The 26,134-nt window shown below is 58.4% G+C and overlaps 1 protein-coding gene across 1 annotated transcript in view; it reads right to left on the bottom strand.

Annotated features, from left to right (window-relative positions):
* The window catches only part of LOC134429289 (Fc receptor-like protein 3), a gene marked incomplete at its 5' end in the record, with an annotated part of 79,840 nt that overhangs the window by 34,140 nt on the left and 19,566 nt on the right, over positions 1-26,134 (bottom strand). The window lies entirely within an intron of this gene.

Genomic DNA, 26,134 nt, shown 5'->3' with positions numbered 1-26,134 from the left:
TTTTTTTTTCATTTCAAAAATTATTTGGCTTTCAGACCAAAAGTGTAGGAAAAGGACTACCAGCTCTTCACAGGGAAATTTATAAACCAGAACAGAGCAAACAACACAAACCCAGAACTTTCCCTCTCTCTCAGCACTGTTGGTTTTTGTGGCAGTTAAAACCGCAGCCAGCAGGGAGCGCTGAAGGGAGCGCTCCCAGCCAGCAGGGGGCGCTGCAGGGAGCACTCCCGGCCAGCAGGGGGCGCCCCGGTCCAGCTCCATCCCCTCAGGGACCATGGCGGCCTCGGACGGGAGGCAGGAGGGGAAATCGCTCCTTTTGCAAACTCATGGGCACCAATCAGTCCCGGCACCACCACGGGCAGCGGGCAGGAACCGCCAAGGCAGCCGGTTGGATCCCAGTGCCCACTGGCAGTGTAGCCGTGTCCCGGGGCCAGGCACATGCCCTGCAAAACAGCCCGCAACCACTGTCTATGATCCCGAATGGAAGGAAGGAAACACCTGACCCCAGGCAGGTCTTGGGTCCACAGCAGAACCTCTGGAGGCTTTACACCACTATTCCTGCAAATCCTCAGCCTTTCACCCCCTTTTCCTTTTTCAGCCCTGTCACATCCACTCTGGAAATGTTGAATTGCCCTGGAATATTGAGGAAAGCTGGTGCTCAGTGCTGGCTCTGCCCGGGCTCCTCAGTGGCCTCCAGAGCGCATTTGGCATTCCTGCTCATCCTGGGCCACTGCTGGTCCCCACACAGCATCTGCAGAGGGAGGAAGAGGAGATGGAGAGCAGAGCCGCAGCTCCAAGGGCTCTGCTGCAGCCGCTGGAGTGCAGGGACACCCTTGGCCGGGAGCTGTGCCTTGGGAGGGAAAAATGGGAAGAAAACTGGAGCTGGTTGCGCTAATGCCCCTGTTCTGCTCTGGGACCTGCAGGCCATTAAGGAGGTGCTATAATTGGTGCTGGGGTTCCTCAAGTTCAGCCAGGCTTCTAAAACATCCCTGTGCACAAACACAGGGTTCTGCTGCCTCTCCCAGGGATTTTGGGATCCTGTAGCTGAGGCAGCAGCATCTGGAGCAAGTGGGCCACTGGAACAGCACCTGGCCATGGAGAGGAGCAGGAGTGCCGGGAATTCCACAGGGTGCTCAGAAGAGGGCCAAAGGGCACCGCTTGCCATGCCTGCTTCCCCCAGATTTTGGGACAGAGCAGTGACACCCATCTGGCTCCCAAACCCCTCCGGGCTTGGGCACAACCTCACAGGAGGTCCCGGCCAGGCCTTGGGGATGATTTGGGTGCTCCAGGGATTGTTCCCAACAAAGGGCAGCGCTCCAGGAGCAGTGGGCACATCCCGAAGGAGCAGCCCGGGGCGGCTGGAGCCCGAGTGCTGTGGTGTGAGGGAGCCGGGCCCCGCTCAGCTGGCGCTGTCCCAGGAATATCTCATCCTGCAGGGGCTCGGCAGCCTCTGCCGGTGCTGGCCCCGGGGCTGTCAGGGGGTGCGGCGGGAGGGGCCAGGGGGCAGTGGGTGGGAGGGGCCGGGATGGAGGGACCGGGACCCCACTGGGAAGCCCCGAGCATGGAGGGAGGGAAACGGTGGAGGGGAGACCCCGGGACAGGGGGGAGCAGAGACCCTGCGGTCGGGTCTGTGGAAAGGGGGGACAGCAATGGTGGTCCTGGAGCACCAGGAAGGGGTCCAGCTGCCATCGCGCTGCGAGTGCCGGGACGGTCACGGGGTGTCTGAATCGACTGTGGCAGGGTGTCCGAAGCCACTGTCGCGACGTGTCGGGACTGAGCATTGCCAGGGTAAGGCCCTCACAGCTCTGGGAAGTGGAGGGGTACCCTGAAAGGAGTGCAGCCGGGGTGGGGCAGTGCCCTGTCTATTCTCCGTGTGTGCAGGTGAGGAGGGCAGGGATGGAGCAGCTTTGGGAACACCTGGAATCAAGACACAGTCACTCCCCACAGCTCCACAGCAGCAGCAGGGCACAACCACTGCTGGATATTTCCACACTTTTCCCTCTTGTCTGGCAGCTGACCCAGAACTCTGTGGCAGCCACTCTCTGGTCACAGAGAGCAGCAAGCACAACTTTCCCAGGCCTTGTCCTGGTGAAGGCCATGAGAAGATCAGTGAAAAGAATGAGAAACAATTCTTATCTTCACTTGCTGCACCTGTTGTTTTGAACATGTGAAATGTGTTATGGAGATTTGTTTACCAACAGGTGATTTCTTAATTGGCCCCTGGTGATGGTGTTTTAATAACAATGACCAATTAGGTTAAAGCTGTATTGGACTGTCTGCAAGGGCAATGAGTTTCTTAATAAGTATATTACATTAAAGTGATTGATCAGCCTTCTGGAATCATGGAGTCAGTGGTAATTATTAATTGGCAGGGACCCAAGCTACAACAGAGCTGAAACATTCTTTCTGGGATGTTCCAAAAGGCTGCTGGTTTTGTTCACGAAGGAGGTCCAGGTCAGGTTTTTGAGGAGATCACTGTGGGATTTGCAGTAGTCCTGGATTTCACTCAGCCCCTTGGGAAAAGGGACAAGATAATCAACTGCTGTATTTCTAGAGTGGGTCCCCCACAGCTTCCACTGCAGAGGCAGCTTCCAGCCAGCCCTGATCTGAAAACCATCAAAGACCCTCACAGAGCCACTGCCTGGGCTCCCTTTGAGCTTTGTGCTTCTTGCAGGGCTGAGCAAACCACAGGCAGGCCTTTTTCCATCCACAGAATTCTCACCTCTGCTGCAGCTCTAAAGCTGCCAGAATCAAAGCCAAGGGGACAGGGGGGATCCTCAGGTACTGGCTGCCACCTGGGGCTGGGCAGAGCAAGGCTGGGCAATGGCCATCCCTGTGCAGTGGGGCTGGGCCATGGCTGGGCCCCACCCTTGGATGGCCACTGTTTCAAGGAGCAGGAGTTTGGGACCTCCATTCCAAGGCTCCATTCCCCAGCAGCTCTTTCTGGCTCAGATCCTGCAGGGGATGAGCAGGAATGGAGAAGTCTGGACCTGCCCAGAACTGCCAAGCTCCAGGACAGGACCCTCTTCCCCAGCATGTGTCTGCCCTGGGACAGGATCCCCCCAGGACAGGAGCCCCCTGGATGTGCCCCCCCAGAACAGAGCCCAACCCCCCCCCCCCCCCAATCCCCGTGTGACACACAGCACAAACAGCCTCTTTCTTCTTCTGCAGGAGAGAGAAAGTGTTGGGGGGGCACAGCCAGACACCCCCATCCCCCACAACCTCCCCAGCCCTCCCTGCAGACCCCTCATCCTTGCTTGCCTCACCCTGGGCTTCCCCCAGCCCATTCCCTGCTCAGTTTTTTCCCAGAATCATCAAGGAACAAATTGGGGTGTTTTGAAATTGAGGGATCAAAGGAAGGAAATGGAAATGAAGAGATGAAAAAGCCCCTGGGAGCTGAGGGCACACACCCAGAGCAATTTGGACTCTCCCTGGGGTGATCCCCAGGCCATCGGAACACTTTGGGAGCTGTGCTGGGCTGTGGGTCACCTAAAGATCTGAGGCCCTCAGCGAAAGTGGCTCCAGCCCATGCACCCATCCAGCCACTGCCCATCCCTGGCACCACATTCCCCTGGGAATCCAACCATGGGACCCCCATTCCTTCGGTCCCCCTGTCCCGGGGACCCCCGTCCCAGTATTTGCATTCCCCAGGATCTCCATGGCCCAGGACCTCATTCTCCAGGAACACTCTCCCATTCATTACATCCCCTTAAATCCTCCTTCCCCCAGAACCTTGATTCTCCCAGGACCCCTCATGCCCACGGGATGCCCCATTCCACTGGTACCCTCATCCCTAGGAGAACCATCACCTGACCCCAAATCCCTGGAACCCTCATTGTTCTGGGACTACCATCTTTGAGTTCCCCCAGCCCTGGGCACCCCACTTCCCATGGCACCTCCATCCCTGGTGACTCCCCCTCTTCAGGACCCCCATTCCCAGGGACCCCATCCCTGGGACCCATCCCTGGCTCTCCAAACACCCTGTGCCCCGCACTCCTGGGAACCCCATGTCCCACTGTGTCCCACCCAGTCTTGTCCCCAGCCTGTCCCCACCCTCCCACAGCCTGTGCCTGGCTTGGGACCACCCTGCCCCCACCAGGTGCCACCTATGCATGAGGATGAGACCTGGCCTCGCTTCCTTCCCCTCTGGCCAAAGAGCCACCACCCAGGGGACAGCCACCCCTGGCAGCGAGTGACAGCCAGTGCACATGGCTGGGGACACCGGGATGGCTGGGAAGGTGGCGCTGCTTCTGTGGGGGGAGTGCCCCAGGCACGGGCCTGACACCCTGGGGATTGACCCCAGTGAGGCAGAGACCAGTGGGGAGGGGGCATAGGGGGATTGCAGGGTCCCCTGTGTCCCCAGTGTCAGCAGGGCATGGACTCCAGTGTGACCAGACTTGTGGGATGGCTACGGGGCCAGGAACAGGGGAACTTGGATGTGGGGACAGAAAGAGGGGAATAGAGATGTGGGGACAAGGAAGTGGCAAAAGGAACCTTGGGGCCGGGGCAGCTGTGAGGACAGGGACACAGGGATGCAGGGACAGGGACAAGGGCCACATATCATGTAATGGGCCATGGGGACAGGTGCCATCGAGATGGGGTCATGGGCACAGGGCCATGGGGATGTGGCCATGATGACAGGTGCTTTAAGTCTGGTGGAGGTGACCTGTACAAACATGGGGTGTCCACAGTGTCCCCATTTCCTCTGTCAGCCCATGGTGACCAAGATGTCTCTGTGCTCAAGGTGTCTGTGCCACAGCACTGTTCCTGTGGGGACAGTTTGGGGACAAACATCTCACCTTGTCCCCTGGGTGGTGCTGTCCCTGCAGTGACACCTCCACCCAGCCCTGTCCCTTCTCCCTTCCAGCCCAGACCCTCGGCCTCGCTGGTGAGTCCTCGGGGGATGCCATGGCCCCACCCCACTGTCCCCAGCCCAGGGCTGGCCCTGGCAGGCTGGTGTCCCCTGTCACCCACAGGTGCCCAGACCACCCAGCTCCTGGTGGAGCCCCCCTGGAGGCCAGCAGTGCTGTGGGACCGGGTGACACTGACCTGCCAGGGCTCGGCGACCACTGGTGCCACAACCTGGTACCAGAATGGGCAGCTGTGGTAGCAGGAGGGACCTGCCAACTTCACTGTCACTGAGGGTGGCACCTACATGTGTGACAGACCTGGCACCGGGCTCAGCTTCCCCATGGGAGTCTTAAATGGTGAGGGGGTTTTGGGTGTCCCCAGCCTGGCACTGTGGGGACCCTGATGGCTCTGGGTGGGCTCCACTCCATGGGTCACCTCCTGTGTGACCAGAGCCTGTCCCCTGCTTTGGGGATGTCCCAGAGCATCCCAGTGTGGGGGAAACTGTGCTGGAATTGGGGATCCCTGGTGCGCTGGGTGAGACCCAATGGAGGGATCCCCAGCAAAAGGGGATATTCCGGTGTGACAGGACCCCTCTCTCCCACAGCCCACTTGGTGCTGCATGTGCTGGCAGAGGAGCTGCTGGAGGGGGACACGGTGACACTACGCTGCCAGAGCTGGCAGGACATGTTGGTCACTGAGGTGCGATTCTACCATGAAGACAAGGAGGTGGAGAGGTCCCTCGCTGGGACAGAGCTGTCCCTGTCCCCTCTGCAGCTGAACCACAGTGGCCGCTACAGCTGCGGGGGCTTGGTGAGCTCCAACGTGTCATTGTGAGTGCTCTCGGCGCCAGTGACAGTGACAGTGCAGAGTGAGCACCCCCACGGCTGGAACTCCAATCTCCTGACACTCCCAAAGCCACTTCCCAGCAGATTCAGAGTCACAGTCCTCACCTCCCCTCCCCTTCCCGTAGCTCTTCTCGGTGCTGGTGCTGGAGGGTCCTCCCAGAGCCCACCCAGGGGTCCACCCTGACTCTCAGCTGCCTCAGCACCCCCAGCCCCCTGCAGCCCCGAGCCCCCCTCCTGCACGTGTTCTATCAGGATGTGCAGGTGGTGGGGGGCCCACAGGGGTCCCCACAGCTGCTGGTGCCCGCTGTGGGGGTCTCCTACTCAGGGAATTACAGCTGCCAGGTGTGCTACGAGGGTGGAGTTGTGTAGAAGAGCAGTGCTTGGCTCCGCGTAACAGCACGCAGTGAGTGTGTGGATGGGCATGGGGACACCCTAGAGCCTCCTTGTCTCTGCCTGGGGACATCAATGTCCTCCACACCCCTTTCTTGAGTACCTCCATCTCTGCCCTGTGTACCCTCACCCCTCCATGGTGTGACCCCATCCCCAATATCCCCCATCACACCCATCTCCCCCATCCTTATCCCTCCACACTGGCTGCCAGACCCTCCCTGTGGCCTCAGCCCTGTCTCTGTCCCCACAGAGCCTGTGGCCAATGCCACCATCATCTCCGGTCCCCTGGCACACCAGGTTTGTGCAGGTGACAACGTGACCCTGCGCTGCTCAGTGCAGGTGGGCTTAGCCCCTGTCACTTTCATCTGGCTGCACAACGGGCAGGAGGTGGCCCGGGGTCCCCTCCTGGAGCTCGGGGACATCGATGTGGGACATTCGGGCACCTACCAGTGCATGGCCACCAACCAGCTGGGACAGGACAGGCACCGCGTGTTCCGGGCACTCAGCCTAGAGCCAGTCCTGGAGGTGACACCTGGTTCACCCTGGGTCACAGGTGGGGTCACACAGGGTCTCCGGGGTGTTCAGGTCCCCCAGAGTACAGGGTAACCCCAATGTGTCCCCTTCTGTCCCCAGCAGTGGCTGTGAATGTCGGCAGGACCCTCCTTTTCCTGCTCCTGCTCCTGGCTGTCATCGGGGGCTGTCACTGGTGCCACCACCAGGGTGGTTGACAATGGGGGGGATGGGGGTCCTAGAGTGAGAGGGAGCCCCCAGAGTGGAGGCAGAAATAGGGATCTGGTGGGAACCAGGGCTGCAGTGGGGATTTGGGGATCTCGTGAGTGGTTGGAGCTGCTGATGTCCCAGGAAGGTTCAGGGGTCCCAGTGTCCCCACAGTCACCCCCTCCCCTTTCCCTTTCTGCCGCCAGGAAGCCCCAGGACAGGTGAGTGGCGGACTCGGGGTGGGACTCCCCTTTCCCCCTCCCCAAACACCACCCAGACCCCCCCATCCCCACAGGATCCCCCTGGAGCAGGGGGCTGTGCTCAGCACCCACATCATGGGCACTGAGTGGGCAGTGGGAGAATTCCAGGGGGGTACAGGGACACATCACCAACATGTGTCACCCCCCCTACCAGGTCCCCACAACCAGTGTCACTCTCAGGGCCCCCACAGGTGTCCCCCAGCCCTGCCCCACCTCGGGATCCACAAGTGACTAACATAGAGCTGTCGGGACCCCAGGAGGGACAGCGGGACCCCTGTGACTACGAGAGCGTGCTGTGACACTGGGGGCACTGGGGGCCATTGGGGGCATCGATTCCCCTCAGGGGTCTCTTCTTCCTTTTCACTGCACCCCATGGGGCTCCTCATTCCCTCTACCAGTTTTGGAGGAGCACACAACGTTTTTCCGTCTTATTGTACTCAAAATTCAGTTTTTTGGTCAAACTGTGTGAGAAACAAGGCTCACTCTGTACATTTCTTAAATGGTTAATGAGGGATAAAAGGGTCAGTAAACAGCGTGCTGGGTGCTTGGCAACTGCCAGAGGCACATGGATAACTACTGCAATTCTTCTTACATACCTTTTCATTGTATTGGTGAAATACATACTCAGGAGTGTTATACATATTCAAACATTCTTTTCAGTTCACATGTTCCAGGAATCCTTATGCTTGGTTTGAGCCTTGATTCATTTTCAAAAAGTACATGCCAAACTGCAGATTAAATTTATATATTTCATGTCCTCACAAGGCCCCCCTGTTCTGCTGTTTGACAGTTCTTGATAGCCCAAGAGTCAGTGGTAAGTTCCTCTTTGCATTCTCTTTTTTGATGTTTATTTATTTCATACTTTTCAATGTGTTCTTCTCATACAGATGAGATACTCCACCAGTACATTAAATCAACATTAGCTATTTCACAAAATTATTTTACTTATTCTCACCATTGTCACTTAGTTACACAAATAAAGGCATTAGCTACTTATGCAACAGTTAATGTTTCAAGGCACATTGTCTCTATCTTGATATTTTGGGAGAGCCTAAACTATAATGTGTTTATCACACTAAAATATATGTTCTACACAGGGATTAGGGTAAACAGGCTGACAAATTGTCAAATCAAAAGCAGTGAAAAACTGATTACAATCTGTATTATATCAAAATAATTTGGAAAAACCAATAGAATCGGGAAAGCCAATGACTACATTGTTATTCACAACAGGCAGAAGGTGTATTGAAGGGTTTATCTGACTTATCCCGCTCTGATTTTGTCAGCAATAAATTCAATTCATATCTCTAATTCCGAGGCAGTTTTACCCGTGACAGGATTTGATGAGTGATCTCTCCTGGTCCTTGTCTCAACCCAGGAACCCTTTGCTCAATTTTCTCTCCCCATCCAGGTGTGGAGGGCAGTGAGAGAGCGGCTGTGGGGGGTGTGGGGCATGCGGCCTCTGTCCATCCATGGCAAGGCAGGGAGGAGGAGGAGGGTCCAGGTCAAGATGTTGAGCAGATTGGTGTGGGATTTGCAGTAGTTTTGTGGTACACTTAGTCCTCTACCAAGAGGAGCAAATGATCAATTGCTGCATTTCCAGACTGGTTCCCTCACAGCTGCACCTGCAGGGGAGGTTTCCAGCCATCCTTGCTCTGAAAACCATCAAAGGTCCTGGCAGAGCCACTGCTTGGGCTCCCTTTGGGGTTTGTGCTTCTTGCAGGGCTGAGCAAACCACAGGCAGGCCTTTTTCCACCCACAGAATTCTCACCTCTGCAGCAGCTCCACACACCCAGAGCCCCTCAGAATATGTCTGGGGTGACCCCCAGGCCACCAGCACCTGGTGGAGGCTGTGCTCAGCCCTGGGTCAACCCAAAATCTGAGGCACTCAGGGAAGGAGCTGGGACCTATGGGTCCACCCAGCCACTGCTCATCCCTGGCACCACCATTCTCCTTGAAATCAAATCATGAGTACTCCATTTCTTATGTCCCCACCCTCTCTGAAACCCATATCCCAGTAGAGATATTCCCCAGGAACTCCATGGCCCAGGAGCCCTCATTCCCAAGGAACCCTCTCCTACTCATTCCATCCCCTGAAATCCTCCTTTCCCCAGGACCTTGATTCTCTCCGGAACCTCCCATTCCCACGGGAACTCCCATTCCCCAAGCATCCCCATCCCATGACCCCAAATACCTGGAGCCCACGTCCCCCTGGGACTCCCATCCCTGAGTCCCCTCAGCCATGGCAACCCCATCCCCAGTGACTCCTCCTCCTCAGCTCCCCCATTTCCAAGGACCACAATTCCTTAGGGACCCCCCATTCCCCTGGACACCCATTTCTGGGACCCCAAACCCCCTGAGCCCCACCCTCCTGGGAACCCCATGTCCCACTGTGTCACCTCCAGCTTTGTCCCCTTCCTCTCCCCTCCCTGCCCACAGCCTGTTCCCAGCTTGTGGCCACCCTGCCCCCACCAAGGGCCACCTACGCATGACATGACCTCGCTTCCTTCCACTTTGGCCAAAGAGCCACCACCCAGTGGAACAGCCACTCCTGGCAGTGTGTGACAGCCAGTCCACATGGCTGGGGACACCCGGATGGCTGGGAAGGTGGCACTACTCCTGTGAGGTGAGTGCCCCGGGCACAGACATGACACCCCAGGGATGGGGAGGAGAGGGGGCACAGAGTGGCTTAGCGGTCCCCTGAGGTCCCCAATGCCAGCAGTGCCAGTCCATGTTACCCACAGTGGACCTGAGTGGGAACAGGGATGGAGGGTGGCTTTGGAGACAGGAACAGGGAGGCAGGAATTTGGGGATGGGGATGTGGGGACAGGAATGTAGGGACTGGCACCTTTGGGCTCAGGTAGCTCGGCGGATAGGGAGAAGTGAATGGGAATGCAGGGACTTGAGGGGACAAAAACAGTGAGGATGTGGCCATGGGGATGGGATCATGGGGATGGGATCATGAGCTGGTGGGGGTGACATGGGCCAGCATGGGCTGTGTCCGTGGTGTCCTCATGCCCAGGGTGTCCACAGTGTCCCCATCTTCTGTCTCAGCCCTGGGTGGCCTCAGTGTCCCTGCTCCCAAGGTGCCTGTACCACATGGACATGCACGGGCGGCTGTGAAGCAGACATGTCCCCTTGCCTCACTAACTCTTTAGGAGAGCACCACCATGCACTTTCCCACAAGAACCTCTTTCTTCACGGGGACAGTTTGGGGACTGTCCTCACACCCTGTACCCCTGTGCTGCTGTCTCCCTGGTTCCACCCTCACACAGCCCTGACCCTTCTCCCTTCCAGCCCAGACCCTCAGCCTCACTGGTGAGTTTTTGGGGAATGCCTGGCCCACCCCGCTGTCCCCAGCCCCACACTGGCCCTGGCAGATTGGTGTCGCCTGTTACCCACAGGCACCCAGACCACCCAGCTCCTGGTGGAGCCCCCCTGGATGCCAGCGGTGCTGTGGGACTGGGTGACACTGACCTGCCAGGGCTTGGGGAGCGCTGGTGCCACCACCTGGTACAAGGTACAGGCAGCATTTATGGCAGGGACACAACACTGTCCGTGTCACTAGAGTGTCAACTACAAGTTTGACAGACCCGGCAGTGGGCTCAGCCTCCCCGTGAGAGTCTCAAACAATGAGGGGATGTTTGGGTGTCCCCAGGCTGGCACACGCAAGGACCCCGAGGGCTCTGAGTGGGCTTCGCTCCATGGGTCACCTCATGTGTCACCAGATCCTGTCCCCTGGTCTGGGGACATCCCAGAGCATCCAAGTGTGGGTGGAACTCATTTTGGGATCGGGGAGCCTGGTTCACGGCGTGTGACCCAATGGGGGTGTTGTGGTGCTCTCCCCCAGACTGGCTGGTGCTGGAGGTGCCAGCACAGGCACTACTGGAAGGGGACACGGTGACAGTGTGCTGCCGGGGCTGGTGGGACAGCACGTTTTCCTCGGCGTCCTTCCACCGAGAGGAGATGGAACTGGGGGGGTCCTCTGCGGTGGGACCAAGCTGTCCCTGTTCCCTTTGCAGCTGCACCACAGTGGCCACTAAAGGTGCAGGGGCTGGGTGGGATCCTGGGGGTGGCAGGAGTCAGCGCCAGTGACAGTGACAGTGCACGGAGAGCACCTTACAGCCCCCAACCCAACACCCCCACAGCCCCTCCACAGACACTCGGGTTCTCAAATTCCCCTCTCCTCCCCTTCCCAGAGTTCTTCTCGGTCCCAGTGCTGGAGGGTCCCCCCGAGCCCACCGTCGGGTCCCCCCGACTCTCAGCTGCCTCAGCACCCCCAGCCCCCTGCGGCCCCGAGTCCACCTGCTGCACGTGTTCTACCGGGACGGGCAGGTAGTGGGCGGCCCTCAGGGGTCCCTGCAGCTGCTGGTGCCCGCTATGGGGGACCGCATCTCGAAGCCTGACAGCTCCGAGGGCGTGGCCATGCCGAACAGCAGCGCCCGGCTCTGCATCACGGTGCCCAGTGAGTGTGGGGATGGGCATGGGGAGCACCCAGAGACACCCCAGGTCCCCTGGTTGGGAACCTCCATGTCACCCTGAAATATTTCTTTTGTCCCCCCACATCTGCCCTGGGTCCCTTCACCCCTCTGTGGTGTGACCTCATCTCCAACATCCACCCCCACACCCATCCCCCCCGTCCCTATCCCCTCACATTTGCTGCAAGTCCCTCCCTGTGGCCTCAGCCCTGTCTGTGTCCCCGCAGTGCCCGTGGACAATGCCACCATCACCCCCAGTGTCCTGGAGGTGACACCGCCGGAGACAGGGACACAGAGGGACACAGGTGGGGTCACTCAGCGTTACCAGGGAGTGCAGGACCCTTGGGGTGATGACAGACCCTGATGTGTACCCCTCTGTTTCTTGCAGTGGCCGCAGGGGTCAGTGGGGCCCTTTTGTTCCTACTCCTGCTTGTGGGTGTCATTGTGGCCTGGCACTGGAGGCACCGTGTGGGTGGGTGACAATGAGAGGATGGGGGTCAGGGAGAGAGGTGGGAAGGCTCCCAGAGAAGGGGGGCCATAGGGGGGCACCCACAGCCCCTGAATTGGGCAGGGCTCAGCCCCCAGTGACCCTGGATCAGAGCCCTGGGAGCTGTTGGAGGCTCCTGCAGGGGTGTTGGGGGTTCTGTCAGGGGTCCACCTCCATGCCAGACTCGGGGATCTTGGGGCTCAGGGTGTTGGTGTAAGTGGGGTGGGTCAGGGATACTGGAGGGGCATCAGGGGTACTGGGGTGCCTGGGGAGAATTGTGTGTCTGGTGGTGGTTCAGCATTGCCAAGGGTGGATGGGAGCCCCTGGGTCTCCAAAGTCACCCCTCCAGTTTTCCTTAGCAGATGCCAGGAAGCACCAGGAAAGGTGAGTGCAGCCTCCAGCCATGATACACCTTTTACCCAAATCCCCAGCACCTCCCATCCCCTTCCACACACCCCCTTATTCCCACAGGGCCCCACAAGACCCCCTGACACCCTTGGTGGAGGATCCTCAGGCGACGTACATGGAGCTGCAAAGGCACCCATGGGAACCCAGTGACATCTATGACAATCTACACCAAAAGTTGTGATGCTCTGGGAAGCAGGAGGCACTGGATGACACTGGGTGTGCTCCCTCCATGGCTCCTGTGGTTGCCCATCCTTCCAAGGGAGGTGGTCATGGGTCAGGGGGAGGCTTCGCAGGGCACCCTGTGCTCCCCATTTCCTCTCCCAGTACCCCCAAGGGCTCCCCCATCCCTTTCCTTGTACCTGTAGGGGCTCCCCAGCCCCATCCAAGTGCCCAAGTACCCTCAGGGACTGCCCCATTCTCTCCCCACAGTGCTTGCAGTACACCCAGGGCTTCCTCATTCCCTCTCCCACTACCCCTGTCCCATCCCGCTGTAAATGGGGGAGTCGAGGAGGATTCTTGCTGAAAGGTTTCTAAGATGAAAATGAAGCACAAAAGTGGCAATATTATATCTTAGAACTCTTTATTGATAAAGGAGGGTAAGTGTGGTTACTGAATGTGGGGAGGAGGGAGTAGAAAGGGAAAAGGATAGAGAGAGAAACAGAAGACAGGGACAGCGTTACCACAAGGAGCCTGGGTGCTCTGTGGGCATCAGCTTGGCAGATGGAGTGTGTGTGCTGCAAGCCAGGGCGAGCCCACATGGCTTTTGTGAGTGGCTGGGCGTGATTTCCAAGGACGGCACCTGCGTGTCTCTGGCATGGGCAAGCGATGGCTGCAGGCTGGCTGCTGCGGGCTGGCTGCAGGCTGGTGCTGCGGCACTGGTGGCTCTGGGCTGGCTGCTGCGGGCTGGGGCTGTGGTGGGCAGGTGCAGCAAGCTCAGGGCTGTGGGCAGCATGGGAAATGCGGCAGAGGCAGTGGGTGGGTGCAGGCAGCATCTGCTCCATCGGGGAAGAAATGAGGGAACGTGCAGGATGAGCAGGAATGAGCTGCCTCATGGAAGCAGCACTACAGGAAAGAATGGATAGAGGCAGGGGAGAAGGACCACTGAAAGAAAAGGCAAGGGAGGGGATTGTCGATGGTATTTTTACCGGATGTCCAGGCGGAATGATGCATCCGACCCCATCTTATCAGAAGGCTTATTAAGTACTTTTTAATACTATATTATTCTATATTATATAACATTACATCTAAACTGAATCTGCCAAGCACTCAGCTGCACTCCACTGAACACAATCTCATGACTGTCAGCCCACAGTCCCAACACACACACACCTGGATTCAAATGGTCAGTGAATCAAAACTCTCACATCAGAATCCAATCACCGATTCCCTTCAGGTAAACAATCTTCCACAATGCATTCCACACGTGAACAACACAGGAGCAGAAAATGAGATAAGAATTGTTTTGATCATTCTTTGCCTCTCCCACTACTTCTCTCAGGTTCAGATAATGTGAATCCCACAGGGGAGGAGAGCCAAACTGACCCTCTGAGCGAGCCCCTGATCCCTGCAAGAAACCTAAAGCAAAACACTTGTGTTTTGTCACAGTTATCTGCTTTTGTTTGCAAGGTCTCCTCCCACTGCCTGATTTCCCGGGTGTTTTTTCACAGATATTTTTCCTCAGGCATCTGTCCCACCAGCCAGTGGGGGTCACTCACATCCCGATCACTGAAGCTTTCTCTCCCCTGATTCTTGGTTGTGTGAAGCCTCGCCAGGGACAGGGTTCCCAGCATATGTACAACCCACAGAGTCATTTTTCACCTCATGTGTAGCATATGTTGAGACATAAATCAAAATCAGATTTGATCCTCTTTACCCCGATGTGCTTAGTGGCTCTGCAGTCCCCATCCCAGTGCTCCCACTAAGGTGGCTTCCTGGTGCCCATCCCAGTTCCAAGGAGGCACTGGACCTGGTTCCCTGCTCCTGGGACAAAAATGCAGCTCTTTGATTAAACTGGCAGAAATGGTGTTTCTTTGATCAACTCTGTCAAGGAAGCTGAACAAGGTGGGAACCTCCCTTGGAGTGGAATATACGATCCCCTTCTCTCTGAACTATTATAACATTGAAATTACAGGGCTTTTAGGTGGGAATACGAGTAACTGTTCTTTACTGGTATATATTGACAGAAACAAGTTGATGGAAGTTGACTTTCACTGGATATTATATGAATTGATATTATATTATTGATTATACTGTTGAATAAATATTGCGATGTTGCTCAGATAGTGAAAAGTATTGTGGAGCGGCTTATGTTGTTGTGGCGGCCGGGAGTGCTCCCTGCAGCGCCCCCTGCTGGCCACGGGTATAACTGCCACAAAAACCAACAGCGCTGAGTGGGAGGGAAAGTTCTGGGTTTGTGTTGTTTGTTCTGTTCTGGTTTATCATATTCCCAGCAAAGAGGTGTTATTCCTTTTCCTACACTTTCGCCTGGAAGCCAGATCATCTTTGAAATTAAAAAACTTTTCTGAGATGGGTTTCTTTCCATTCCAGGAATTTTCCCCAGTTTCCTTGGCTGATATTTCTCATTTATATGAGTTGCCAACTTCTGGGTTCCAGCGTGGAACAGACACCCCATGAGCAGATAGGGCCAGGGACTTGGCTACCTCATGCTCTGCCTTTTAAGCCAGTTGGGTCACCAAGGGCCCTCTCCCCAGCTGGAACTCCTGGTCACCTGGTTACTCAGGACCTGACTTTGGCAAAGCGTCACACTGTCCCCAGTGTGCCATGGCTGACAGATGATGGACAGACGGGGCTCTGTCTCAGAAAAAGCCAGGTCTGGCCCACCCCTGCCACACACAGCTGTTCCAAAATGTCTCCAGACTTCAAATTTTTCCTGTCTTTGACACCCCACCCTGTGCCATGGCCTGATTCTGACTGCCCGGGAAAGGGGGAGGCTCAGGAACATCCTCAGTGCCTTTGTGAGATCCTGGTGTGGGGAACATGGCAGAGGAGGGGTTTGGGACAGGGGACAAGAGAATCCAGAGCCTCCTGAAGGCCACTTTGGCCATCAGAGCAAGGAAGGTCCAGGACCCTGCCAGATTCCTCTGGTGGAGGAAACGTGATGGGGGAGGAAGTGTTCGGGGATTCTTCTTTGTCGGAGGCTTCCCCTGGGAATCGTTTCTTGTGTGACAATTTGGACTCTGAACCTTGTTGCTGTTTCTGTTGGTTTTGTTCTTTCATTGCTGATTCAGGAAATTTTTCTTCTCTCAGACTTTTGGGATCTTTGTGCCTCCATGGGGAGCGGTAGGGAAAGGGCAGCAGCCCCTGGGTTTATAGTGGCAACCCAGAACTGGAGAATCCCATTCCTAAAACTCAACAAAGCTGAACAAACACCATCTCTGCCAATTTAACCAAGCAGCCTCATTTTGGACTAAATAAGAAGGAAATGGGTCCTGTGTCCTCTGGCACAGGGAGGAGCCAGGCGATCCATGGGTGTACTGGGAGCACTGGGACGGGGAAAGAGGAGCACTGGGGGCCCTGTGCAGCCCCCCTGACTTGTGGCCATCACCCCAGGCAGGATGGGCCACCATGGGAGCCATGGGACAGGGACTCCCAGTGTCCCACATTGTCACAGCACGTTCCCATGGATGTCACTGGTGTCCTGCAGTCGCCCATGTGGTCCTGGCAGCTCTGCGTGGGTCACCTGGGGGTCCTTGGGGGGGACAGTAAGAGACACCTGGCTTGGGGTGACACCCATGGGTGACATGTCCGTGTCCCCACCCATCCCCCATACTCACCCCCTGCCCCCTCATGTCCAGCCCCTCCCTCACCTGCAGGGTTAAGGGGGTTTTCTGGGGGGCCCTGTGGGGATAAGGGGGGTCTGAGGGGTGTCTGGGCAGGGGGTCAGGCAGAGTCATGGCTGGAACTCCCCACTCTCCTGTCCTGGGATTTCCTGAGAGCTGCAAGAAAATGAGGATGGGGTGATCATAGGGTCCCCTGGGCCCCAACCCCACCTGGGACCTTTAAATGCCCACTGGACCCCTGAGCCTCCACCGGACACTGATTTCTACTGGACTGCCAGGCCCCTGCACCCAAAGCACCCCTGAGCAGCCCCCGAACACCTGAGGCACCCAGGTACTCGAACACCCTCCCCAGGAACCCTGAACCCCTGAGCACCCCTCAAGCCTCAAGGAACCCCAAGAATGGAATGCAGGAAAGCCTCCAAACTGCTCCAGAATCCCTGAGGAGCTCTCAACATCCCTGCACAACTCTCCAACATCTCCCTAAAAGCCCCCAGGAGATCCCAGTGTAACTCCAATATTCCTCAAGGCTCTTCCTGGGACAGCCCAGGATCCTCCAAAAGACCCCCAAGCAAAGGTCACTGGGGGCTCAGTTTCCTCCATATCTGAGGCTTTGGGTGATGCCCCAATGTACCCTCGGTGTGTGGGGCTTCCCCCCAGTTCCTGTCAGACCTTGTCCCCCCCCCATTGTCACCCACCCCAGCGGTGCCAGCAGTGACAGCCCCCGATGACAGCCAGGAGCAGGAGCAGGAACAGGAGGGTCCTGCCGACATTCACAGCCACTGCTGGGGACAGAGGGGACACATTGGGGTCATCCTGAACTGCAGGAGTCCTGAACACCCTGGTGACCCCCTGTGACCCCACCAGGGACCCAGGGTGAGCCAGGTGTCACCTCCAGGGCCAGCTCTGGGCTGAGTGCCCGGAACACGCGGTGCCCGTCCTGTCCCAGCTGGTTGGCGGCCACGCACTGGTAGGTGCCTGAATGTCCAACATCGATGTCCCTGAGCTCCAGGAGGGGACCCTGGGCCACCTCCTGCCCGTTGTGCAGGCAGGTGAAGGTGACGGGGGCTGAGCCCACCAGCACTGAGCAGTGCAGGGTCACGTTGTCACCTGCACACACCTGGTGTGCCAGGGAGCTGGGAGCGATGGTGGCATCGGCCACAGGCACTGTGGGGACACAGACAGGGCTGGCACCTGGTGAGTTGGAATGGGGTACCGTGGGTGGGGTCATCCCCTGCCCGAGGGTCCCACTCACCCAGGACGGTGGCATTCAGGGGGTCACTCTCGGCCACGCTGTCCCCGTCACTGACTCGGCACCGGTACTGGCCGCTGTCATTGTCCCCAATGTGGCGCAGCTCCAGGTGGGGGCCGGTGCCCAGCAGTGCCCCCGAGCCCTCCCGGTGCCAGGAGAAGGACAGGGGACCTGTCCCTATGGCCACTGCACAGCTCAGAACCAGGCTGTCCCCGAGTGCCACCTGTCCCCCAGGGGGCTGCGCTGACAGGGACACCCCCGAGGGCGGGACCCCTGCTGGAGAGTGGGACACCAGGGGACAGTGAGGGACCCGGGGGGGTGTCAAGGAGGGGCAGGGGAATTCCAGTGAGGGAGAGGGGGTGCCGAGATTGGGGGAGGGAGGCTTAGAAAGGAACCCCGAGAGATGATAAGGGGGTCAGGGAGGGAACACCTGGAGAGGGAGGTGGGCAACACCAGAAAGGGTACGGGGACCATGGGAGGGGATGGTGAGACTTGGGCAATGTGCAGAGACCTCAGAGAGGGGTGGAGGGACCCAGGGATGGGGGAGGGGACCCAACGAAGGATGGAGGGAAACACAAGCCAGGAATGGGGGGAGCTTAGGAGAGGCCCTGGGCAGCGATGGCAGGACACATAAAATGCACCAGGGAAGGATGAGGGTACACATGTACGGACTGGGGGTCCCGGGGAGAGACCCGAGAAAGGATGGGGGGGGCAGGGAGGGATCTGGAAAAGGTTGGGTGCCCCAGAGCAGGCGTGAGGGAGGGCTGGGAGATGCCAGGCAGTGTGGGGGCCCCGAGGCATCTGTGGGGGCTCTCCGTGCCCATCCCCGCACTCACTGCTCACCATGACGAGGAACCGAGTGCACATCACAGCCATAATGCCCCGAGTGGGAGATCATAACAGCGGGCACCAGCAGCTGCAGGGACCCCTGCGGGCCCCCCACCACCTGCCCATCCCGGTAGAACACGTGCAGGAGGGGGGCTCGGGGCCGCAGGGGGCTGGGGGTGCTGAGGCAGCTGAGAGTCAGGGGGGACCCCTCGATGGGCTTGGGGGGACCCTCCAGCACCAGCACTGAGAAGAGCTCAGGGGAGGAGAGGGGAGGTGAGGACTGTCAGTCTGAGTGCACTGGGAAGGGGCTTTGGGATGTGAGGAGATTGGAGTTCCAGCCGTGTGGGTGCTCACCATGCACTGTCACTGTCACTGCTGCTGACTGAGACATAAAGGACCTCACCAAGCCCCTGCAGCTGTAGCTGCCGCTGTGGTTCAGCTGCAGACGGGAACTGACAGCTCCGTCCCATTGACGGGCCCCCTCAGATCCTTCTCATCCTGGTAAAATCGCACGTGAGTGACCATGTTGTTAAACCAGCTCCGGCAGCGCAGTGTCACCATGTCCCCCTCCAGCAGTGCCTGTGCCGGCACCTGCAGCACCAGATCATCTGTGGGACAGGAGGGTCCCATCTCACTGAGAGGCTCAAGACAGCTCCGAGGTGGGTGCCCCTGGCAGCAGGGACATCTGGGTACACTGGGATGAGCTGGGATGCACTGGGATATCCAGGTGTCCTGGGGACAGGCTCTTTTCCTCAGAGCCATGGGGTGTGAGGCCACCCACCAACTGGAGCCGACCCAGACTTGTCAGGGGCCACTCGAATCATTAAAGAACTCCCCTCACCATTTGAGACTGTCAAGGGGGGGCTGCGGCCAGTGCCAGGTCTGTCACATGTGTAGGTGCCACTCTTGGTGACAGTAAAGCGCTCATGTCCCTCCTGCCACCAACGCTGCCCGGCCTTGTACCAGGTGGTGGCTTGGTTGTCCCCAAGCCCTGGCAGGTCAGTGTCACCCGGTCCCACAGCACCGCTGGCCTTCAGGGGGGCTCCACCAGGAGCTGGGTGGTCTGGGCACCTGCGGGTGACAGGGGACACCAGCCTGCCAGGGCCACTGTGGGGCTGAGGACAGCAGGGTGGGGCCATGGCATCCCCTGAGGACTCACCAGCAAGGCCGAGGGTCTGGGCTGGAAGGGAGAAGGGACAGGGCTGGTTGGGGGTGGCACTGCAGGGATAGCAGCACTGGAACATGGGGTGTGGGGGCTGTCCCCAAACTGTCTCCATAGGGACTGCAGTTCTTTTGAGAAAGTGTGTCTGGGTGGTCTCGAAAAGATTTGGAGAGGCAGAGACACATCTGTGTCACCGCCACCTGTGCACCACATCCCTGTGGCAGAGACACCTTGGGAACAGGGACGCCGAGGCCACCCTGGGCTGAGGCAGAACATGGGGACACTATGGACACCCTGGGCATGAGGACACCTTGGACACATCCCATGCTGGCCCATGTCACCCCCACCAGCTCATGATCCCATCCCCATGATCCCATCCCCATGGCCACATCCTCACCGTTGTTGTCTCCTTCTGTCCCTGCATCCCAGTTCCCTTCTCCCTATGCTCAGAGCTCCCTGAGCCCAAAGGTGCCAGTCCCCACATTCCTGTCCCCACATCCCCATCCCCAAACTCCTGCCCCTGTTCCGGTCCCCAAAGACACCCTACATCCCCAGTCCCACCAAGGTCCACTGTGGGTAACATGGACTGGCACTGCTGGCATTGGGGACCTCAGGGGACCCCAGAGCCCCCCTGTGCCCCCTCCCCTCCCCATCCCAGGGGTGTCAGGTCTGTGCCCAGGGCACTCACCCCACAGGAGCAGCGCCACCTTCCCCGCCATCCCGGTGTCCCCAGCCATGTGCACTGGCTGTCATTTGCTGCTGTGGCCACCGCTCCCCTGGCTGGCGGCTCTTCGGATGAAGGGGAAGGAAGAGAGGTCACATCTTGTCCCCATGTGTAGATGGCCCTTGGTGGGGGCAGGGTGGCCACAAGCTGGCGACAGGCTGGGGACAAGGCTGCATAATATGGGGACATGGTGGGGATGATGTTGCCAGGAGTAAGGGGCTCAGGGGATGTGGGGAACCAAGGATGGGTGTCCAGGAGAATGGGGGTCCAGGGGAATTGGGGTCTCCATGCCTGGGGACATTCAGGGATGGGAGTGCTGTGGGAACATGCCCACTGAGGGATTTGGGGTCATGGAATGTGGGTGCCAGGGTTGGGGGTGCAGGGGGAATAAAGGGGACCTCGGGAATAAGGGTTCTGGGGGAAGAAGCAGCCCATGGGATGGGATCAAGGCAATGGTGGTGCTGGGCAATGGCTGTCCTGGGATGGGGGTCTCCGCAGAGAAGAGACCAAGGCAATGGGGGTCCCATGGTTGGGTTCCCATGGGAATCGGGGTTTCAGGGATGGGCAGTGTCTGGGTGGGCATGGGGGTCACAGCTCAAGCCCTGGATGTCTCAGATTTTGGGGTGACTCAGAGCCCAGCAAAGCGCTATCCCTGAAGCACTCCAGGGCTGTCCTGGGAGTCTCTGTGTCTCTGCCTCACACACCGCCAGGTCAGGTCCCCCCATTTCCTGGCTCAGCAATCCCAGGCAACACTTGAAGACCAGTTGGTTCAGACCAAAGCCATAGAATACAACCAAAAATCTTTCCCACACCATTATTTTCCCAATATGTAAATACTCAGTGAAAATACAACTGGCAAGGTATAAATGCTCTGCTTTATAGAATCCATTGCTTTCCCAATAATCACTCACAAAAAAACCGCAAACAAATCACAATGAAATGAGAGATTTCAGTTCTCTTTAGGAGCCATTGGTACATACCAAAGCAGCGTTTGCTTGTGGATAACACAAAGTGGGGAATCTCCCTGAGTGTCCAACAGCTCCATGGGATTGTTCCCTGTCTGTTGGGTAGCAACCCAGCCCTGAAGGAAGCCTTTTCTTGGGCCATCTTTAGGAACTCTCCCCATTTTGCTCATTCCCACCCTGAAACTTGATTGACTTCCCTTGTAGGAAGGGGAAAAGCTCTGTCCATCCCTGGGACAGTGCACAGGAATCTGTGGAAATGCCTGTGTGTGCCTCAGGGTCCAAATGATCAATTGCTGCATTTCTGGACTGGTTCCCTCACAGGTGCCCCTGCAAGGGTTTTTCCAGCCAGCCCTGCTCTGAAAACCATCAAAGGCCCTCACAGAGCCACTGCTTGGGCTCTCTTTGGGGTTTTGTGCTTCTTGCAGGGCTGGCTAAACCACAGCTCAGCTCATCCTGTGGGGGGGCCTTTTTCCACCCACAGAGTTCTCACCTCTGCAGCAGCTCTAAAGCTGCCAGAATCAACGCCAAGGGGGCAAGGGGGACCCTCAGGTGCTGGCTGCCACCTGGGGCTGGCCAGAGCAGAGCTGGGCAATGGCCATCCCTGTGCAGTGGGGCTGGGCCATGGCAGGGCCCCACCCTTGCATTGACAGGGGTCCCCAGGATGTGCCACCCCCTGGGACAGGCACATAGCCAGGAATGTGCAGGGAAATTTCTGGAACTGCCACCCCCGGGACAGGACTCCCATGCCAGGATGTGTCACCCCTGGGTCAGGATCCCCCAGCTGAACTCCAGAGGAGAGACCTTTGAGGACAGATGCCCCCTGTATGTGCCCCCCTAGAAACGGAGAATGACCCCTTTTCCCATCTGACTCTCAGCACAAACAGCCTCTTCCCTCTCCTCCAGGACAAAGAAAGTGAAAGTGTTGAGCAGGCACAGCCTAGCAACTCCATCCCCCAAAGCCTCCTCACCCTTCCCTGCACCCCCTGCTCCCTATTTCCCCCCTCTCCTGGGTCCCCCAACCCGTTCCCTGCTCAGGTGCACCCCAGGATTTCTGAGTCAGGAACCGGGGGTGAAGGGATATGGCAAAAAGTAAGAAGAATAAGGAAGAAAGAGAAATAAAGAGAGGAAAAAGTCAGGGTCAGGCGAGGACACAGAGGCCGAACTACCCAGGACCCCCATGCAATGCCTGGCCAGGAAACGAACACCCCAGGGGTGATTATGCAGGGCCTAGCCTCACCCCAAAATCTGAGGCACCCAGGGAAGGAGCTGTGACCCCCATGTTCCCTCCCACACTGCCCAACCCTGGCACCCCCATTCCTCTGGGACCCCAACCTTGGAACCCAATTTCCTTCTGCCACCCCTTCCCTGAGACCCCCATCCCTGGACTGCAATTCCCCAGGATCTCCAACACCAAGGAACACCATCCCAGTAATTCCAGTCCCTGGGACACCACTGCCCTTGGGGACCTTGATTCCCCCAGGAACATCATTCTCACAAGGTCCCCCTTTCCCCTGGCACCCCCATTTCATGATGACAAATCCCAGGAGGCCACATTGTTCTGGGACGCTCATCCCCAAGTCTGCGTCTACCCAACCCTTGGGACACCCATTTACCTGGGACCCCATCCTTGGGTACCCCATTCTACTAGAAACAGCCCAGGCTCCCTACACAGCCTTAGACTCCAAATTCTGACAATACAATGTCCCCACCATGTCCCACCATCCCCCACCATGTCCCCAGACTATGCAGCCTTGTCTCCAGCCTGTCCCCAGCTTGTAGCCACCCTGCCCCCACCAAGGGCCACCTACACGTGGGGACAGACGTGACCTCGCTTCCTTCCCCTTCATCCGAAGAGCCGCCAGCCAGGGGAGCGGTGGCCACAGCAGCGAGTGACAGCCAGTACACATGGCTGGGGACACCGGGATGGCGGGGAAGGTGGCGCTGCTCCTGTGGGGTGAGTGCCCCGGGCACGGGCCTGACACCCGTGGGATGGGCTGTGGTGAGGCAGAGAGCGGTGGGGAGGGGGCACAGGGGGGCTGTGTGGTCCCCTGAGGTCCCCAATGGCAGCAGAGGCAGAGCAGGGCATGGAGCTCAGTGTGAGCAGAGATTTAGGTTGGCTTTAGGGACAGAAATAGGGGAACTGGGATGTGGAGACAGGAAGAGGGGGATAGAGATGTGGGGACAAGTATGTGGCAGAAGAAGCCTTGGGGCTTGGGGACTGTGGGGATTGGGACAGGGGAACAGGGATACTGGGACATGGAATGGGGCCATATAACAATGCAGATGTCACCTGGCCATGGGGAAAGGTGCCATTGGAATGGGATCATGGGCACAGGACCATAGGACTTGGCTGTGGGGACAGGTGCTGTAGGGCTGGTGGAGGTGGGCAGTGCAAACATAGGGTGTCCACAATGGCCCCATGACCCTCACCAGCCCTGTCCCTTCTCCCTTCCAGCCCAGATCCTCAGCCTCGCTGGTGAGTCCTCAAGGGATGCCAGGTCCCCACCCTGCTGTCCCGAACCCTGCAACAGCCCTGGCAGGCTGGTGTCCCCTGTCACTCACAGGTGCCCAGACCACCCAGCTGCTGGTGGATCCCCCCTGGAGGCCGGCGGTGCTGTGGGACCAGGTGACACTGACCTGCCAGGGCTCAGGGACTGCTGGTGACACCACCTGGTACAAGGATGGGCAGCGCTGGGGGCAGGAGGGAGGCAACAACTTCACTGTCACTGAGAATGGCACCTATACGTGTGAGAGACCTGGAAGTGGGTGCAGCCCACCCGTGATTGTCTCAGACGGTGAGGGTTGTTTGTGTCCTGAGCTTGGCACCCACGGGAACCCCGGGGATGCTGGATGAGCTCTATTCCATGGGTCACCCTCGGGTGTGACCAGAGCCTGTCCCCTATAGAGGGGGACATCCCAGAGCATCCCACTATGGGGGGACACTCGTGTTGAAATTGGGGAAACCTGGTGTGCTGGCTTTGATCCAATATGGGGGTCCTGATGATATCAGGACCCTCCAGACACCTGTGATGCGACAGCACCCCTCTGCCCCCCAGACCAGGTGGTGCTGCAGGTGCCAGCGCGGACACTGCTGGAGGGAGAAATGTTGACACTGCGCTGCTGGTACAGGCAGGAAAAGTCAGCCACTCCGGTGTTCTACCGCGAGGAGACGGAACTGAGAGTGCTCCACAATGGGACCGAGCTGTCCCTGTCCCCTCTGCAGCGGAACCACAGTGGCCGCTACCACTGCAAGGCCTGGGTGAACAATGGGGTATCACAGGGATGGCAGGAGTCAGTGCCTGTGACAGTGACAGTGCATGGTGAGCACCTCACAGACGCCACCCTTACAGCCCCATAGTGCCTCACCAGGGACTCGGGGTCACCGTTCCCAAAGCCCCCCATTTCCTGCCCTGAGCTTGTCCGGGGACCAGTGCTGGAGGGTCCCCCCGAGCCCACCCAGGGGTCCCCCCTCACTCTCAACTGCCTCAGCACCCCCAGCCCCCTGCGGCCCCGAGCCCCCCTCCTGCACGTGTTCTACTGGGATGGGCAGGTCGTGGGGGGCCTGCAGGGGTCCCCGCAGCTGCTGGTGCCCGTTGTGGGGGTCTCCCTCTCAGGGAATTGCAGCTGCCAGGTGCGCTCCCAGGGGGGCCATGCAGAAAAGCAGCGCCCAGCTCCGCATCACGGTCCGCAGTGAGTGCGGGGATGGGCATGGGGAGCCCTCACAGCCTCCTCCAGTCTCCTTTCCTGGGCATCTCCATGTCCCTCAGACACCATGCTTGTGTCCTCCGCCTCTGCTCTGTGTCCCCTCACCCCTCTGTGGTGTGACCTTGTCCCCAACATCCCCCATCACACCCACCCCCCTTGTCCCTACCCACCCACATCAGCTGCCAGCCCCTCCCTGTGCTCTCAGCCCTGTCTCTGTCCCCACAGTGCCCGTGGCCAATGCCACCATCACCCTTGGCAGCCTATCACACCAGGTGTGTGCAGGTGACCCCGTGACCCTGCGCTGCTTGGTGCAGGTGGGCTCAGCCCCTGTTGCCTTCACCTGGCTGCACAATGGGCATCAGGTGGCCCGGTGTCCCCTCCTGGAGCTCAGGGCAGTCGATGTGGGACATTCGGGCACCTACCAGTGCATAGCCACCAACGAGCTGGGACAGGACGGACACCGTGTGTTCCAGGCACTCAGCCCAGAGCTGGCCCTGTTGGTGACACCGTGGGGACATAGGGACAAAGGTAAGGTCACACAGGGTCATTCGGGGTCGAAGGATCCTTGAGGTTCTGGGTGACCCTGATGTGTCCCCTTCTATTTCTTGCAGTGGCCGCAGGGGTCGGTTGGGCCCTTTTCTTCCTGCTGCTGCTCGTGGGTGTCATTTTGGCCTGGCACCGGTGGCACCATGTGGGTGGGTGACAATGGGGGGACAGGGGGTCCTAGGGAGCTGTAGAGGGCCCCAGAGTGTGGGCATGATAGGGCAGCACCCACAGCCCCAGAACTCACCTTGCCTGAGCGTCCTGTAGGGTTTGGGGAGGTGCTGGAGGGTCCTGCAAGGATGTTGGGGGTTCTTTCAGGGGCCCTGGCAGTGTTTGGAGCATGTCTGTCCCTGCTGGGCTTTGAATTCTTGAGGCTGAGTTGGCCCAGGGCACTGGGGAGGCTCATAAGCTGGGGGGCTTTAGAAATGCTTGGGGGTCGTGAGAGGAATTGCGGGTCCTGTGGGGGTTCAGGAATCCTGAGAGGGGGCAGGGCCCTGGGACCTCACAGTCACCATTACCCTCTTTCCTTTGCAGCTGCCAGGAAGCAGCAGAAAAGGTGAGTGGGGTCTTCAACCATGAGTCCCCTTTTTCCCGCATGTCCCAAGTCTCCATCACCTCCCACACATTGTCTTTTTCCTCACAGCAACCCCCTGATCCCCTGGCCCTCCCAGAGGAGGGAGAGGTTGTGTACACCCACGTTGTGAGCACCAAACATGTGCAGC

Source organism: Melospiza melodia, chromosome 25 (assembly GCF_035770615.1).
Source record: "Melospiza melodia melodia isolate bMelMel2 chromosome 25, bMelMel2.pri, whole genome shotgun sequence".
Lineage (NCBI taxonomy): Eukaryota > Metazoa > Chordata > Aves > Passeriformes > Passerellidae > Melospiza > Melospiza melodia.
The sequence above is the reverse complement of the archived record's forward strand: the minus strand, read 5'-3'. Positions and strand labels throughout refer to the sequence as shown.